The sequence below is a fragment of the Marmota marmota genome, unplaced genomic scaffold (genome assembly GCF_001458135.2).
Source record: "Marmota marmota marmota unplaced genomic scaffold, marMar, whole genome shotgun sequence".
In the NCBI taxonomy this organism is placed as follows: Eukaryota; Metazoa; Chordata; class Mammalia; order Rodentia; family Sciuridae; genus Marmota; species Marmota marmota.
Genome location: NW_025999968.1, coordinates 40,313,390 through 40,331,093, shown reverse-complemented (window position 1 = coordinate 40,331,093; position 17,704 = coordinate 40,313,390). Strand labels below are relative to the sequence as shown.

The 17,704-nt window shown below is 33.6% G+C and overlaps 1 protein-coding gene across 1 annotated transcript in view; it reads right to left on the bottom strand.

Annotated features, from left to right (window-relative positions):
* Chodl (chondrolectin) overlaps positions 1-17,704 on the bottom strand; it is a 353,866-nt gene that overhangs the window by 73,245 nt on the left and 262,917 nt on the right. The gene's annotated exons all lie outside the window — the stretch shown is intronic.

The following is a 17,704-nucleotide window of genomic DNA, read 5'->3' as shown; positions in this document are numbered from 1 at the left end:
GAAGAAGTTTCACAAGTGAAAGTTGATTTTGTGAGTCTTGGAAAAGTTAAGATTCTAACCTAACCCAGAGGTATCATTGTATGGATATAACATGATTCTAAGCAAAATGATAAAAAAAGGAATAGTTTTAACATTTAGGGTCATTTGACTGTTAAGATATATAATATCTTTTAAGATATTATAACAGAATATGTGAATTGTGAAGATGTAATTTGGTTTTCCTGATAAAAGTGTTAATAAAGAATGAGATATAATTTGTTCCATTATAACCTAATAGTTATATGTTTGTGTCCTGAATTTAAGACTTTTGTCTGGGCAAGGAAAATATGTTACCGTTGAGGTGTTCAGTTGGAGTCTAGATCTTTGGTGTCCTAAACAAAGAATTAAGCAAGACACACAGAAGTAATAGGTAAAGTACAAATTTATTAAAGGTGAAGTTAGCACTTCACTAAGTAGAGCTGAGTGGGCTGACCAAGAGAGGCTGAATGCCCCAATGTCTGCAAATTAGGGTCTTCTATACTGAAGAGCAATGAGGCATTCTCTTTCCTATACAGACATGAAGACCTTACCCCATTTGCTACCTTTGGTTACCTTATGATACCTGATTAGAATACTCTTCAATTTCCCCCCATAGGTTACTTTAGAAAAATCTAATCAGAATGCTTCCCACTTTACCCCCATTGGTTATTTTAAAATATTGTACGTGTGGCAGGAGTTGTCTTGGTAATGGGACCTAACTGTCTGATTTCCTGCCCTGTCCCCCAGAAGTATCTTTTTTTTTCCTTGTTTTTTTTTTTTAATTCTAATTTGTTATATATTACAGTGAAATGCATTATAATTCATAGTACACATATAGAGCACAATTTTTCATATCTCTGGTTGTACACAAAGTAGAGTTAGTCACACCATTAGTGTCTTCATACGTGTATTTAGGGTAGTGATGTCCATCTCATTCCACCGTCTTTCCTATCCCCGTGTTTCCTCCCTTCTCCTCCCTTCCCTTTGTCCTATACCAATCTCTACCATCTTGGTATCCTTGAACTACTACTGACCAGTAGATTTCTTTATGTAAAAACATGAAAGATAAAAGGATTCCTTACATCAGGGTCCCTGTGAAAGAGAGCCCTGTAGTAAGCATACCTTTTTGTTTTTCCTTTTCTTCTGTAGTTCTATTTAAGGAGAAACCTTCTTCCCCACTCTGATTATTCAGATGGACTTTATCAAACTCCCTGTTTCCTGGTCTGGCTAATCCAAATTTTTTTTTCTCCCCAGCCACAATGGCTACTTCAGAGATAAGCTCATAACACTAGACCAATCAGAGCATTCTCAGAGACTTTAGCAAAAACAAGTAAGAATAAAGTAAGCCAAAGGCTATTAGAAGCCACCTCTGACACTAGTAGAGTGAATCTGCTTTAGAAAAAGCCCAACAAGGAGAAAATCAGAACAAGCTGCAGAGCAGGAAGTATAATGTTTCAACCACTTGGTGAAAAGTTCACCTTACACCAATGGCACCAAGGGAGATCTCACTTTTTTAAGCCAATTACTGTGTTCTAAATAGTAGAAGCTATCTCCAAGGTGATGATGGCATTTGAAGGTGGACCTGTGGAATGATCAGGTCATAAGTACTCCTCTTCGTGAATGAGATGAGTGCATTTATAGAAAACTGTAGATAGTGAGTCCTTCTCCATCAGGTGAAATCACAGTAAATAGATAGCCATCTATGATCCAGGACATAGGCCCTCTCCAAACACTGGGTCTGGAGTTTTGATGTTTAAAAGTTACCCAGTTATAACAAAAATCTATTAAATTATGTTATGTTCTTTATGAATATATCACAATAAATCCCACTTATGCATCTAATTGTGATAAACAAATTGAAATAATAATAATGATGATGATAATAACAGAAGGAAATCAGTACAGGAGAACAAGTGGATGGATGAGGGAGGATGGGAGTGAAAGGGAAGGTACTGGGAAAAGAGATTGGTCAAATTGTGTGCATTTGCAAATATGGCACAATGAATCCCACCATTATGTATAATTATAATGCAACAATTAAAAATTTTTTGAATAATGATAAAAAGTTACCCAGTCTACTGTACATTGTTACAGCAGTTCAAACACACTAAGACAACAATAAACCCTCTTATGTGCTTAAATGAGTCTGAATTTCATTCTTGGACATTGCAACTGAAGGAGCCTGATTCATGCAAGGTGTCACCAGGATTAATTGAAAGGTTGAGACTCAAGGAGAAGGAGAGAAACTGATGATGGCATTTTGTTAACAGGAGAAAAGAAACTCAAGAAATGAGAGAACTTGCGAATATCTGCAAGCCTGTCTTGATAGCAGGTATTTGAATGTTTCCATAAGAGACAAAGAACTGTCTCCCATTTGTCAGCAGCTTTCCAAACAGAAATCATCCTCAAGATGTGCCTCAAGCACCTGGACACTAGCCACTAGCTTTGGAAATCTTGGTGACAGTCCCTGTCCTTAGTAGGCACAGAAGGAATCCCATTATTATGTATAATAGGTCATTAGCTGCCCCCTGCCTCCGGTATGCTGGAAACCAGAAATTCCTTGTAATTTGGAGACTTACAACCCTCACAGAAGTTTTTCTTTCCCCATAATGTTTAGCACCAGGCATGGTAAAACCTTGATAACTAGAACTTGGACTCAGACACAATTCAACTCAAAATAACAACTCATTGTTTACAGGCTTGGGCATTATGAAGAAAATTCATACTAAATGCATAGGTGCAGACTTTGGAAAATTGAAAAAAAATGTTTATTTCTGACATCCTCTAATTTTTCAAAAATGCGATTTTAGTAACAATCATTTAAACTTGGTTTTTCCTCATTTAATTCCTCATTAGTCTGAATTTCACTTAGTATTGTATGAACAACGTCTAGTCTACATACATCCCACATTTCAAAAGTAAAAACTAAATCACCCCGATTCCAAATATAGTTGGATGTATCTATGTAAAAGAAAGCTTTAAACCCTAAAATCAGTCACCTATGAAGAAAATTCCTTTCCAGGTACTTATTTTACTTGGCTTCCATTTCTTTACCAAATAATCAAATTATGAAAATTTTAAGGTTTCCTTTTATTTTTTGGTAGTTGAAAATGAGAAATGTGTGTGAAACTGTACAGAGTCCATTATCTAAAAAAGTAAACTAATCCCAAATAATTAACAATTCAAATAATTAAATCTCACTTTTATTTCAGAATGAACACAACAATTGTGGAAAAGTTACCTTTAACATCATGCTTTTAATGAGGTGGAGTGAGATTTTTGTTGTTGTTGTTGTTTTGTTTTGTTTTGTTTTGTTTTCCATGAAGAGTGTGCTTTTGTGAGTAAAAAAATAATCAGGCTTCCAAAAACTTAGAACTTTGGTGCTACAAATTCAATGAAAATTCAGTGATACAAATTATCACAAATCCAAATAAAAGTTTCTTTTTAAAAACCCCTAATGTTGAAAGCAAGATTGCTGACTTTCTTTGTAGCTCTTTCCTTCGCTGAGTTACATGAACCGAGAAAAACATCCTTTATGCAGAATCTGTTAGTGTGTACAAAATTATCACATTTTGGGTATGAATCTATCAGCAAATTCAAGGAAAATGAGAATAAAAATGTTTTGCTTTCTTTTATTTGAAACACTAGGAAGCTTGAATCATTATTATTTCTTAGTTACAAGTAACAAAAAATAAGTTATTTTAGGAGGAAAAATAGGAAGAAAGATACTAAGAAAAATTAGGGATATCTCATGATCATCAAGGGCAGATTTAAGATTTGGTTTCTTTCATGGTTTCCAGGAATAGGAGACAGAAGAATTTGGGTAGATTTAGTCAAAATATACAAAAGAAGAAGGAGGAGGAGGAAAGAAAGAAAAGAAAAAAACTAAAAAGAAATATTTGGTTTTTCAAGAATTAGAATCTTAATCTCTCTTCTCTTTCATTACTTTATATACCTTCACTATTTTTTTCCACTTACATGACATGGTAGACAATGTTTTTGCCAGTTATTAATTTGTACAATTTTAAATGTTTTTTGCCAGTTATTAATTTGTACAACTTTAAATTTCTGTAAACAGATATGATATGGTTCAGGCTGAGCCAACCCCATGGTCCAATCTCATATTATCAAGAAATAGTATGATAACATAAACATAAATATAATATGACATAAGCACATGTCTTAGGGAAATACCCCCAATACCTTAGTAGACAAATATGAGGAAAGGTGAAATATGTTCTTGGAGAAAGGGATCCCCCGTTTGTTTTTTACTTCAAATACCTTAAAATATGTATTTCGAAAACATGAAGCATTTTTAAGAGTTGTCATCTTTTTAAAAAAAGCCCGTGGAGAATGTCTTTTGCATTCAATCAATAACATGGTTCATTCTGTTTTCTGTACCATACATAGACCTTGTGTAACAAAAAATTTTGTAACATCAGAATAGCAGTGGTGGAAGCTATCTTCTTGGCCTCCTACCTCCATCTATCTTGGTTAATACTAACTTCTATACTGCATATATGGAAAGAGTGGGTGGTAGGCAGAGTAGAACCCAGAATACTTTTTCCTTGACCAATTCTATATAATAAAATGAAGAGAGTAGCCAGAGATTTTTGCCTTACAATTTTAAAAATAGAGAGAAATACAGTAGCCCTAAAAAGTACTAAAGCTCTTGTTTTATTTTGGAATCAGTAATTCTTTTTTGGGGGGTGGAGGGTACCAGAAATTGAACTCAGGAGCACTAGATCACTGAGCCACATCCCTAGCCTTTGGAATCAGTAATTCTTATTGAAACTCATTAGTTGTGCATCAGCACATAGTTTGAGGACTTGCCAAGGAAGTGAAGAAAAAGCTCAGACCTTGGAACAAAGTAGTCCTGGGCTCAGTCCTAACTTCTGCCTTCACTTAATCCTCCTTATATATCTATGAGTAACATCCCTAGATCACCTGAACATAAGGTGCTTTGTTCATAATGAATTTCAATAGTAGATTTCAAAGTATTGTGTTACTCCTTTATTCATGTGGCTGGCTGCTGAAACCATTTTGGCTGTGTTCGAGGACAGTAAGTTCACTAAGTCAGAGTCTTCTACATGTTTCCAAGAACAAAGAAAACGAATACCTCTCTAGGGACAATAAAGATGGTCAAGCAGAGGAGGCATATGATTTCTAGTTGCTCCATGGCTTAGGATTCAAGCAACAGGAATATTCCTTTCCAGTGAGGTAGGTAACAGAGGGAATTCACTAAAATAAACAACAGAATAAAAGAGAGAGAGAAATTTCGGTGCTTTAAACAGGGCAGGAAAGAAAACCTCAGGGATCCAGCCCGTAGCACGGTTCACCAGAGGGAAGGGGCAACCCAAACAGAAAGAGAGAATGAAACTACAAAGAAAATTTAGCACAAGGAACCTATAGGATGGAGAGGTAGTTTGAACCTGAGTGACTCAGAGACAGCATTGTGGTGATCCAGTGTGTGAGTGGTGCTGCCCGCTTCTCAGCTGGAGAGCAGAGAGCTGAGGTGAGATGCCATATTGAAGTGGCCTAGTAAACACTTTCTTCAGCTGGGGCCCAAGAGTGTACAACAAGCTTTAGCCAACTGTCCCTGCCTATGCCTGCTGTGAAATCTAGAGTCTGCCTGAGGGGCATGACCAAGAAGGGCCCAGATCTGATTGCACATAGGGGGACTTAGGCCAGGGACACTGAGTGGAGTGCACTTGCTTTCCTTTTCAGTTTGATGGCTTGTGGGATTAGCCAGAGAAAGCAGACACTGGACAGGCGGATACATTTGTGCTCAAGGTCTGATTCTGGAAAGGCCCCATCTGTGGGCAGTGAAATGTGTGAGACCAACAGAGGACTGGTAACTTTGCCCCAAGAGTGGGGTTCTCAGGAGGCCCTCAAGTTTCTGATTCCCAGCAGAGATCATCATCTGACAGCGATAGGATGGCTGGAGCTATTCTCTAGAGCAGATACCTGACAACAAACTTATGAAAGGTGGGCCAGTACTAAACAATAGCCACCTGAACTTAATATTTAGAACCCTGCATCTTGACCTGGTAATACAGCTACCTAGTTTGCATAGACAAAGTTGCAAAGTTGTTGCAACTTCTCCTCTGTCCTAACTTAAACTGATAAAAAGGAAAGCTGAGAGCTACAGTCAGCTTTGATACTAGACCACTCCAGCTCTCAGTTTAGGAAGCAACTCAAGGAAGACAGTGTAACAACACACAACCCTTACTCCCTCAAAGCGGTACTCAGTCCAAGAAGAAACAGAAGAAAAGGACATTAAGGCTCAGGCCATGATCAGCCATTCTTGCCAACAGTTTTGACTACCTCAGCACAGACAATCCCAATCCCTTCATTTTTCATTAAGATTTGTTTTCTTCTTTTCTCCTTTTTCCATTGAGCAGGAGTGAGTGTGTGTGTGTGTGTGTGTGTATACTACCTGGGCAGATCAACTCATGGATATATGTATACACACACACACATACACACACACACACACACACGTGTATGTATACAGATATACATAAATATATATATATATATTATGTATGTATATATGCGTATAGTAATATATACATGTATGTACATATGTATATATATATGTATATTATTTTTTCTTTCTTCATTTTCATCATGTTTCTTCCTGTTTTGTTTTTATTTCCTTAATCTTTTATTACATTGTCTTGTTTTGACTACAGAAGGGTAAAAGAATTTTTCTTATTTGTTTGGATTGGTTTTTTCTTTGCTTGGTTTTTCTCTCATTATTGTTTATCTTATTATGACTTTTCTCTTTCCCCTTCAATAGACACATTCACATGTTTTATCTTATTATTTAGTTACTTCTGATTACTCCTTCTTTATAATCATTACTTGCTATATCTCTCCTGCTTTCTCTCTTCACCTGTTGAATATTTAAACTTTATTTTGATTTCACACCTCATTTTTTTAATCTAAATGAGCTGTAATTTTACTATCTTTAATAATAATTTAATTCATGTAATTACTGCCCCACATTCATTTTGCTGTGGTTATTATTGCTGTATATTTTAAGCTTAGATCTAGTTAATGGCTAATTATTGTTGTTGATATTGTTAAATGCTGACCCCAGTATTCCCCTTTTTGGGGTAATATTCCATAGTAGGCATGAGACATTTATTCTAATTCTGTATATTGACCACTACTGTTGTTGCTGTTATTTATTTTCACTTTTTCTGAGAGGGCCTGAGAAGTAACTAGTACATGATGAACTCACAGGGTAGAAGCTCCACAGTTGTACTACACTCACAATTCAGCAAAATGACAGTTCATTTACCTTTATACACAAACTACACTGCTTCAGCTTCAACAATAGTTTAGCTCAGTAAATAGGAGAAAGACAACACCCAAACCAATGACTAGGCCCTAAATAGAAATGCCTAGCAGGGGACATCAAATCCCATTCTTTGACATCTATTCCTTTGATAATCAGAGAAATATTCCAAATGATAGCTCAGAAATATTCACAGTGGTATAGAAGCTGTACAAGGGTGAAAAAAATCAGCAGTTTTGCAGTGGCAAATTGAGAGGCATCGGTGGTAGGAACACTTATACTACATAGTGGAGCTAAGGTACAAACAATACAAAGCTTATAACAAAAGAGATCACTACACAACATAGCACATCCTCCCAAAACAAAAATCCATCTCAATATACATGAGTCAAAGATCCCTGTAAACATGAAAAAACAGGCAAAAAAAAAGTTTCCCCTTTAAAGTTACAATTTTCCCCCAAAAGTCTTTTAAAAATCTTCAGAAAAAAGGATGTGTTAAATTGATTATTAAAATGATTAATGAGCTAAGAGAAGATCTAAGCAATGGGCTAAAGAACAAATTAAGAAACCAATGACAGGAAGTGAAAGGCCATTTCAATAAAAAGATAGTCTAAAAAGAAAATAAACGTAACTCCTAAAAATGAATAACACAATAAATCAAGTAAAAATTCACTTGAAAGTATAACAAGCAGAGTCCAGATTACATAGAAAACAGCCTTAGGCCTTGAAGACAGCATAGTTGAGGTGGGACAATCAATAAAGAAAGACAATGGTAAAGAAAAACAAATAAAAAACTGTAATCAGAAAATACAAGAAATCTAGGACAATATTAGGAAACTAAAAATAAGAACCATCAAGATAGAAGAGGGCAAATAAATACAGGTTAAATGTATAAAGAATCTTTTCAGGAAAATAATAGCAGAAAATTTTCTAAACCTTGGGAATGAGATGGACATCCACATAGAGGATGCATATAGAACCCAAATAGAAATACAAAAAAGAACTTCTCTCCTGCCCACTTTCCCATGGACAGTGGAAATGGGGTTCCCCTCAGTGGAATGGGCTGGCTGTGAAATAAAAGCTAAGAAAAATAGAACAATGAAAAACCCACAGAACACAGAAAACATTTTCAAAAAGCAAGGGCAGGATGGATTAGCCAATCATATGGATTGAGCTTCTATACTAAAAAGGTAAAATGGAGCACGCACTTGCTTATTTCCATCTGGGAACATCAAAAGCCTTCCACAAAATGTTCTTCACCAAAAAAGGTAGAAGGAGAGTTATTCAGTTCTCAATGGGTTACACCCATCTGGGGAACTACTGTGAGGGATATTCCTAGTAGAGCATAGATAAAAAGTCATGTGCCTTGGGCAATCTATTGCATGGAGAACCATGGATAGTTCCCAAGGCCAAACTGAAAATCTCCCTGGCTGCCATACCAAAAGAAAACCCTCAAGTAATTCACAGGTGGCTTCCCACACTTCTCATTATAGTCAAAATGCTTGACATTAAGAATAAGGATAGAATATTAAAAGTTTCAAGAGAATGATGTCAGATCACATTTAGAGGTAGAGCAATAAGTCTCACTTTAACTCACATTTTAAAATCCAGGAGGGCTTGAAATGACATAATCCAAGTTCTGAAAGAAAAATATTGTCAGTCAAGCTTTATATATGAAGCAAAGTTATCATTCATAACCAAAGAAGAAATAAATTTTTTTCAAAATAAGTATAAACTACTAACAGAATTCATGACCCGTAAACCTGTACTATAGAAAATACTTAAAGAAAAAACTACAAAAAGAAGAATTCAAAAACAAACCCCAGAGTTCTCACTAGATGAAGTTTTCCAGAAGGACAATTATGCAAATAAAAAATAGGAATGAATCAAATCTATTAAATAAGCAAATATGAATGGAAATAATAAACATTTCTCCATAATAACGGAATATAAATGGTCTCATCTCTCCAACCAAAAGACATAAACAAGCAGAATGGATTTAAAAACAAGTCCAACTATAGGCTGCTTGCAAAAGACTTATCTTATAGGCAAAGATATCCACAAATTGAAAGCAAGGGAATGGAAAATATATTCTATGCAAATGGAATCCAAAATCAAGCAGTTGTGGCTATTCTCATATCTGACAAAGCAGATTCAAGAAGACCTATTATGTTTATGGATAGGTAGAATCACATCATCAAAATATGCAAATAAAAAATAGGAATGAATTACAAAAATTACAGAGTAAATGCAATTCTTATCAAAATACCAATGACATTTTTCACAAGACTAGAAAAAATAATCCTAAAATTGATATGGCAGAAGAAAAGACCCAGAATACCCAAACCAATTCTAACCAATAAGAGTAAAACTGGGATCATCACAATATTTGTTCTCAAATTATATAAGAGAGCTCTAGCAATAAAAACAGCAGGATATTGCTATAAAAACAGAAATGAAGACCAGTAGAATAAACCAGAAGACACAGAGGCAAACCCCATAAACATAGTCATCTGATCCTTGACATAGTTGACAAAAGCAAACATTGGAAGAAAAGATAGTCTTTTTAACAAATGGTGCTGAGAAAACTGTACACCCAGATGTGGAAGAATGAAACTAGATTCCTATCTCTCATCTTGCAAAAAAATATCAACTTGAAATACACCAAAGACTAAGAAATAAGACTAGAAACAGTGAAATTGCTAGAAGAAAACACAGGGAAACACTCCAACATATTGGGACAAACACTGACTTCCTTAAAAAGTCTCCTGAAGCTCAAAGAACAAAACCAAGAATCAATAAATTGGATAAAATTAAATGTAAAAGCTTCTGTACAGCAAATGAAACAAGAGTCTGAAAAAGAACCTACAGAATATGAGAAAACTTTGCCAGCTACTCCTCTGGCAGGGGATTAATAACCAGACTATTTAAAGAACTCAAAAAACTTAACACCAAGAAAAATTAATAACCTACTTAATAAATAGGCAAACTTTTGCTAAAGAGAAATTTCTTATAAGAAGAAATACCAATAACAACAAATATATAAAAAAAACTGTTCAGCATCCTTAGCAATCAGGGAGATGACAATCATTAAGGATACAATAATGATAATTACTGGTGAGAATGTGGGGAAAAGGGTACACTCATAAGTTTTTGGTGGGACTACAGAATAATATGACTATCTGGAAAGCACTATAAAGACTCTTCAAAAGACTAGGAATAGAGTCACCATATGACCCAGCTATTCCACTCCTTGGTATTTATATAAAAGAATTAAAATCAGTATACTGTAGTGATTCAGGCAGACCAATGTTTATACCAGCAAAATGTATGATAGCCAAGTTATGAAACCAGCCTAGGTGCCTGTCAATAAATACATGGATAAAGTATATGTATGCAGGAAGTTCTACTTAGCCATAAAGAGTAATAAAAATATGTCATTTGCTAGTAAATGGCTAGAAGTAGAGAGATATGCTATATGAAACAAGACAAACAAGGAAAGTTGAGTGTTTGGTATTTTCTTTAATATGTAAAAGCTAGAGAGAAAAAAGACACAAAATATGGGGATCTCACAAAAAGAGAGGTTAGATCAGTACAGTAGAAGGAGGGACCAAGAGGGAGAAGGAGGAAAGAAAAAGGAGAAGGATTGGGAAATAAAGTTTGTCCAATTATGCCATGTGGATATATGAATATATCACAATTTGTTCCAATTTTATGTATAACTGTAATGCACCAATAAAAATAGATAGATTAAGGAAGACCAATAGAGTTGAGGAAGGAAATTGGAGAAGGGAGGAGGGAAGGGAGAGAGGAAGTACTGGGGATTAAAATTTTAAAAAACTATATTATATGTATTTATGAACATGTCAAAATGAAATCCACTGTTGCATATAACTGTAATGAACTACTAAAAATGAATAAATAACTTTGATATTACAATAAAATACAGTGCTCTATGAATTAAAATTGGTATTGCTAATGAGAATTTAAAAGGGTACACCCAGTAAAACAAGCTTCCTCAAAATGTTAAATGAAAAGTGAACATATGACCCAGTAATTCTACTCTTAGGTACACACCCAAGAGAATTGAAAACATACCTCCATACCAAATTATATATACAAATGCTCATAGCAGAACTATTAAAAATAGTCAAAACATGAAAACACCCATATGAATTCATTTGTGCAAAGCTAAATATTATATATAAACCTTCCCTTTACATTCCTGTTGATATCTATTTGATAAAGGTAGAGCAAAGAGGAGTAAAGTAAATGATGACAAGTACTCTAAATGCTATTCAAATGCCTTAAGTAATATTAGTAATATCAACTAGTGATATTATATTATTAATAAATTATATTATTGATTATATTACAATCACTAATATATGTTATATTATTGGTTATATTATTAAGAAGAATTCATTAATAAGTTATATGAGTCATAACTTATTAATGTAGACTATCCATTAGCCTTGTGAAAATAGTTAATTTGTAACTAACATGTAGTTGTGAAATTTATACTATAAGTATTATTTGAGCAATATAGTAAAATTATATTATAAAAATGCTGGTTTTAAAATTATGCATGTGATCTTCAAATTAATTTTTACCAGCCATAGCCTGATGACTGAGACTTATCCCAAGCTAATTTCTGATGATTTAAATATGTTCTGAGAAATGGATACTGAAAAACATCACTGCAGTGTTGTCATTAAAAATATTTTTTTAATCAGGTATTGAATCCAGCAATAAAAATCTGATCAACAACCCCATCACAGGGTCTACTAAATTGTTTGTCTCACTAAGTTGCTGGGGCTCACTTTGAACTTGTGATCCTCCTGCCTCAGCATCCCAAGTTGCTGGGATTATAGGCTTGCATCATGAGAACTGCCTTGAAAATAAATATTTTCATTTACACTCAAGTAAACAATCTTTTAATTATTAGCAAATTTGTTTATGTAGTGCTATCATAAACCAATCGAATGAACTCAATTAACTTTTCATGAAAGTGTATTATAAATAATTTGCTGATGATGTGCCACTCTAAATCAATTAAATAAATTCAGCTAATTTTTCTTTAAAGTACATTTCAAATAACTCATTAATGTCAATTAAATAATTGATATAATTCTAAATAAACATTAAAATGAGCAAATTTTGACAATTAGTAAAATCTAGAGAAACAACTTATTGACTAGACTGGCACCACTTTATTCATGAATAATGGCAGAGTTTCTGGTGTTATTTTACTGTCTATAAAGTATCTCAGCATTTCAAATTTGAGTAAAAAATATTATTTTATTATTTTTAAAGTAGATTAATATTAAATTGTCCAATATGACACATTTTTATGAATTTCATTGACATAAGGTCAAGACATAATTTTGAATTTTAGTGCATCAAGAATCATGCCCAAACTACATGTACAGGAAAAAAATGTAAACAGAAGAAATTATAAATGCTTGCATTATAGAAAACATAATGCTATAAAGTAAAATTGACCGAAATTACTTAACTCTCACCACTTTGATTTCTTTACTGTCTCAAAATTCTAAACAATTTACATAATTACTTCTAAAACAGTTTACTAAACTTAAAAATAGGCTTATTAATATCTCAGCTCTTTTGCTCTTTCTAATAAAAAAGAAGTATTGACTATGTTTCCAATTCTAACTCTGCTATTTATAATTGCATTTCTTCTGGGCTCCATAATAAATGCCTTTCTCTAAATTACTTCCAATACCATTTTATCGTATATGTCTTATAATATTACACACATCTCAATATCAAGTACTTTTGCATTTATAATGAGCAGCTTTATTTTTTCCTCATTTACTAAAACCAATTTTGGTTTTATGTCTCAAATACTGGGCTAGGTAGACATTCCTTCATGGGGAGAAAAAAAACATTGTGTGTGTATCCTGGATATTACATGTAAGTGTGGAATACAGATGTTAACCTCACATACTATGGAGGGGTTCTGATACCAATATAGAACTTACATTCATGACAAATTACTAACAAGAATGCTTTATTCTGGGAAATTGGGGAGATGAAGCTTAAAAATTAGATGAGACACCAGAAATAAACACAAAAGTTTGAATCTCAATATAAAAAAAAATCTAGAAAATAATAAACAGAAACAACCAATTAAGTGATTGTAACTTAACAGATACTTGTTCCTCAAATGAAATAGAGGACAGTGTATGGTTTAGTCACAGTGTTGCATGGTAAAGGTTTGACTGGCTTTAGGTTCCTGTTGGAAATGTAATTCCCTCTATTAAAAGTTATTATGTCCAGTGGACACACATTATATTTAACTTAAAAAAAACTCATCTTCTTACTACATTCCTCAAACCTGTTTTTCCTAATGTTTGTGAGTTATTTCCAATCTCATAGATTAAGACTTTCTGTAAATATTGATCTCATAGATCAAGATATTCTATAAATAATTGGTTCCCTCTAATTCCTTATGCCCAACATCCTGTAATTAAGACATTTATTTCCTCTTTGCAATGAATGTTGCATCTATTTCTCTCCTTCCTTCCTAGAGTTGCCTGTCTTTGGGTCACCCCTCCAAATTGTCTCCTAATTGTTACCCCTGCCTGTCATCTCTTTTCCCAGCGCTCTTTATGCTGCCCATGGAGTAGTTTTAATAGATCACCATTTTTTGATCATATGTTTCCTCCATTTCAATAAATCCATTTTGATTCCAAATTGACTACAAAGTTTAATTTTCTTAGTCTTTAAGAACACCTTTGTTTCAACCATGTTTTGTGTAATATTTATAAAGTTTCAAAGAAATAATTTTCCCAGTCTTAAGGATAATAGATGACAAAACACAAAAATTTAAAAGCTACTTTGAAGGAATTGTATTTGCCAACACAAAGGAGGTAATGGTTCATTCAGTTGTTCATATCTTTTTTTTAAATAAATGGTTATTAAAGTCTCTATGTGTGTTCATAATTTTTATTTCCCCTTGATGTTAACTACTGAAGTTTTCAACTATGTATGCACAATGATATTAAATTCCACCATACTGTCTTAGCAAGCTTTAGTCTCTGTATTTTTAAGAAGCATAGACTCTCTGATGGGTTCAGCCTTCCATAAGAATGGACCTGGAGGAACTGACCTCACACCTTCCAGGTTTCCATCTCACTATGTATTTGTTTTTTCTTCCTCTTATGATTGCCTGTTTTTTTCCTACTGTTTCAGTCCTTGATGGTTTCCCTTAATATAAACTCACCTTAACTTACATTATACAGTTATAAAGATTTAAATGGTTATTTTATAAGTATTCCTCTATGAGTAGACTCCTCTGAATTACAGATCTATGTATTCAAGTACCTACTATACATCAGTTTGGATTTCTAAAAAAAATTAACAAAACTAGTGCATCCAAAACTGAACTTTTGGTTCCCTACCAAAACTGAACTTTTGATTCCCTACCAAAAAAAAAAAAAGTTTGTCTTTCTCTCAACCACCATGATATTGTCTTCTTTAGTTCTTCTAAAAAGGTCTTTCATACCTCAATATTCTTTCACACATCTGGAATGCTCTGCCAGCCAAACTGGCACTTAAAATACAAAATTTGTTGGAATGTCATCTCCTCAAAAAGGCCTTTCCTAACCCAGGACTACATCTGTGGCATAGAATAAAGTAGACAAACAAGCTCTATCAAGTTAGAACATGAGCACGTTTTTCCCTCATTGATTTAAGTGGAATTTCCTGACCCAATATTTTCGGATTAAAAAAATTTAATCGTTTTCAACATTTTTTTTGCATAATCACCTATTCATTTACTAGTTATCTCCAAAAGAGCTGTGCCAGCAAAAATTATATCTTTTAAAAAGTGACAAATTAAGAAAAGCTTATAAATATGGCCTTAAATATGAAAGCTAATGACTAAGAACAGCTGTTTCATATTCCAACATGGTCCTTCAGAAATTTTATAATTATTGATGCCATAAAAATTTCATTTAATAAGAACTTTAGCATTAAGATTTAAAGAAAACTAGGAGATATTAAATCCAATTCTTGGAACAGCACTTTCCATAGTATAAAAAATAATTGTGAGAAATAATTCTTTTGTGTGGTATTTATACGTGATTTTCCAATACAGTCTCTGTATTTAATATTACATTTTTTTTTATTTTTAAAAAAGGATTCTATAATTATAATATGAATGAAAATAATACAAGTATCACTGTTTTGAGAGGCTTAGCAAATATATATATTTTTTTCCTCTGTCTATGTCTTACCATTCCCCTAAAAGTGTTTGGGAACACTACGGATGATTATTTAGCTTTTTCTATGTGAATATATTTAGACATTCCATTTTGGGGGTTTAGCTTTTTTTAACTTTAAAAGAAAACTTTAGTTTCCTTAATTAAAAAAAGACAAGCTGTTTCTTGTTTCCTTTTTAACAATTATAAGTTTTTTATAAACAAGTCAAAGTTGAGTCAAACACAGACATTATAGTTTTCATCCCATGCATTAGTTTAAATTCAAAAAATTTACTTACATCAAGAAAAGAACATCATCTTGCTGAGAAGCTTAGTAATAGCCACCATATTGAATGACCTAATTAAAAATAACCTAGTCATGGGAAGCTTGAGTAAACTGTATGTATATTTTCTTATTATCTCTTATCAAGAAAAATCTCATCTGGAAAACTGCCAGTGTAGACAGCATAGACATATGAGTTTAAACTAGGGCACTGAGAGTTTTATGAGGATGGCAATACAGTTTGTGTAATTGATAGTAAATCCACCACATAAGGAAGACTTTCAAAGGTAACTCTATATGAACTTGATCTTGTCACACTATGCATTAACTTTTTACTATATTTGATGGTTAGAATATAATGAATCTATTATTACTTTGTAATAATGCTTGAAGTCAATAATTACTTTATGAAAGTTACAAAACTATGAATTAAAATGCCTAAATAAATGAAAACATGAGAACATTTTCTAATCTATTGTATGTGGTGGTAGGCAGAATTCCATGACTATTTCCAATGTCCAATTACCTTGAATCATGCCTTCTTCATGATCATAGATGGGACTTATAACTTCTTTCTAAAAAATGAATTATGACAAAGGAAATGAAATATCCCTCCTGTGATTATGTGATGTTATATAGCAAAGATGAGGGGATTTGGCAGGACAGATGTAATTAAAGTCTTTAAGCAATTGAATCTAAGTTAACCAAAGGAAAATTGTCATGATTGGGGATGCACCGAAGGTAAGCCGTTTAGCATAAGGGTGATAGGTTAGAGTTGTAAGTCATCAGAGGGATACTCTCTTGTTAGCATCAAAGAAGCAGACAGCCATACTGTAAGTTATCTATGCATAAGGGGTGGTCTTTAAAGCTGAGAATGTCAGTCCTCAAACTGCAAGGAACTGAATTCTATCAACAACCTGAATGAGTTTGGGAGAGGACCTCAAGTGCCACATGAGAACATAGCCCAGGATGACATCTAAATTTTAGCCCTGCAAAAGTGAGTAGAGCTCTCTGTGGCAGTGCTACAAAATGGTGAGATAATAAATGGGTGTTATTTTAAGTCACAAAATTTGTGCTTATTAGTTACACAGCAGAGAAAACTAATAGACTAGAAGATGGGATTTCTGAAATAAAGAAATGAGGATACTTCTTAATAAAAGCAGTAAAGAAACCTGCAAAATTGTCAAACGCCTTTTTCAGAATTCTGTAAATAATCAAAACATTCACCAATCTAAGGCATGTTTAGTCCAGAAAAAAATGATAAAATCTAAAGAAAAACTTACTTTGTGGTATTGTAACCTGCATCAATCCTATTACTTTCTCTCTAGTTTTGAAGTAACCCTAAAAAAATAACATCCATCAAAATGGTCAGCATGGCAGTTGCTTAATGGGGCTAAGCAGTTTTTAACTGTTTTGAGACAAAAAGCACCAATCCAAGACAACTGTTATTATTTAAACTATTAGACTACTCTCCTGAAATCTCCTGCGTAAGTCTTGTTTTTATCTGATTCAAGCTCAAACCTCCCTCAGTTTAAACTGTTTTTTCCTAAGATTTTTATTTAAAAATAAAAAATAAAAAAGTGACAATTGTCTAACTCCATAACTTCTTAAAACAAGGATAATAACTAGTACCTTTGTTATCAAAACTTATTTGTAGAAGGAATATATCTCAACACAATAAAACCCATATGAGGGGCTGGGGATGTGGCTCAAGCGACAGCACGCTCGCCTGGCATGTTTGCGGCCCGGGTTCGATCCTTAGCACCACGTACAAAGATGTTGTGTCTGCCAAAAACTAAAAAAATAAATATTAAAATTCTCTCTCTCTCTCTCTCTCTCTCTCTCTCTCTCTCTCTCTCTCTCTCT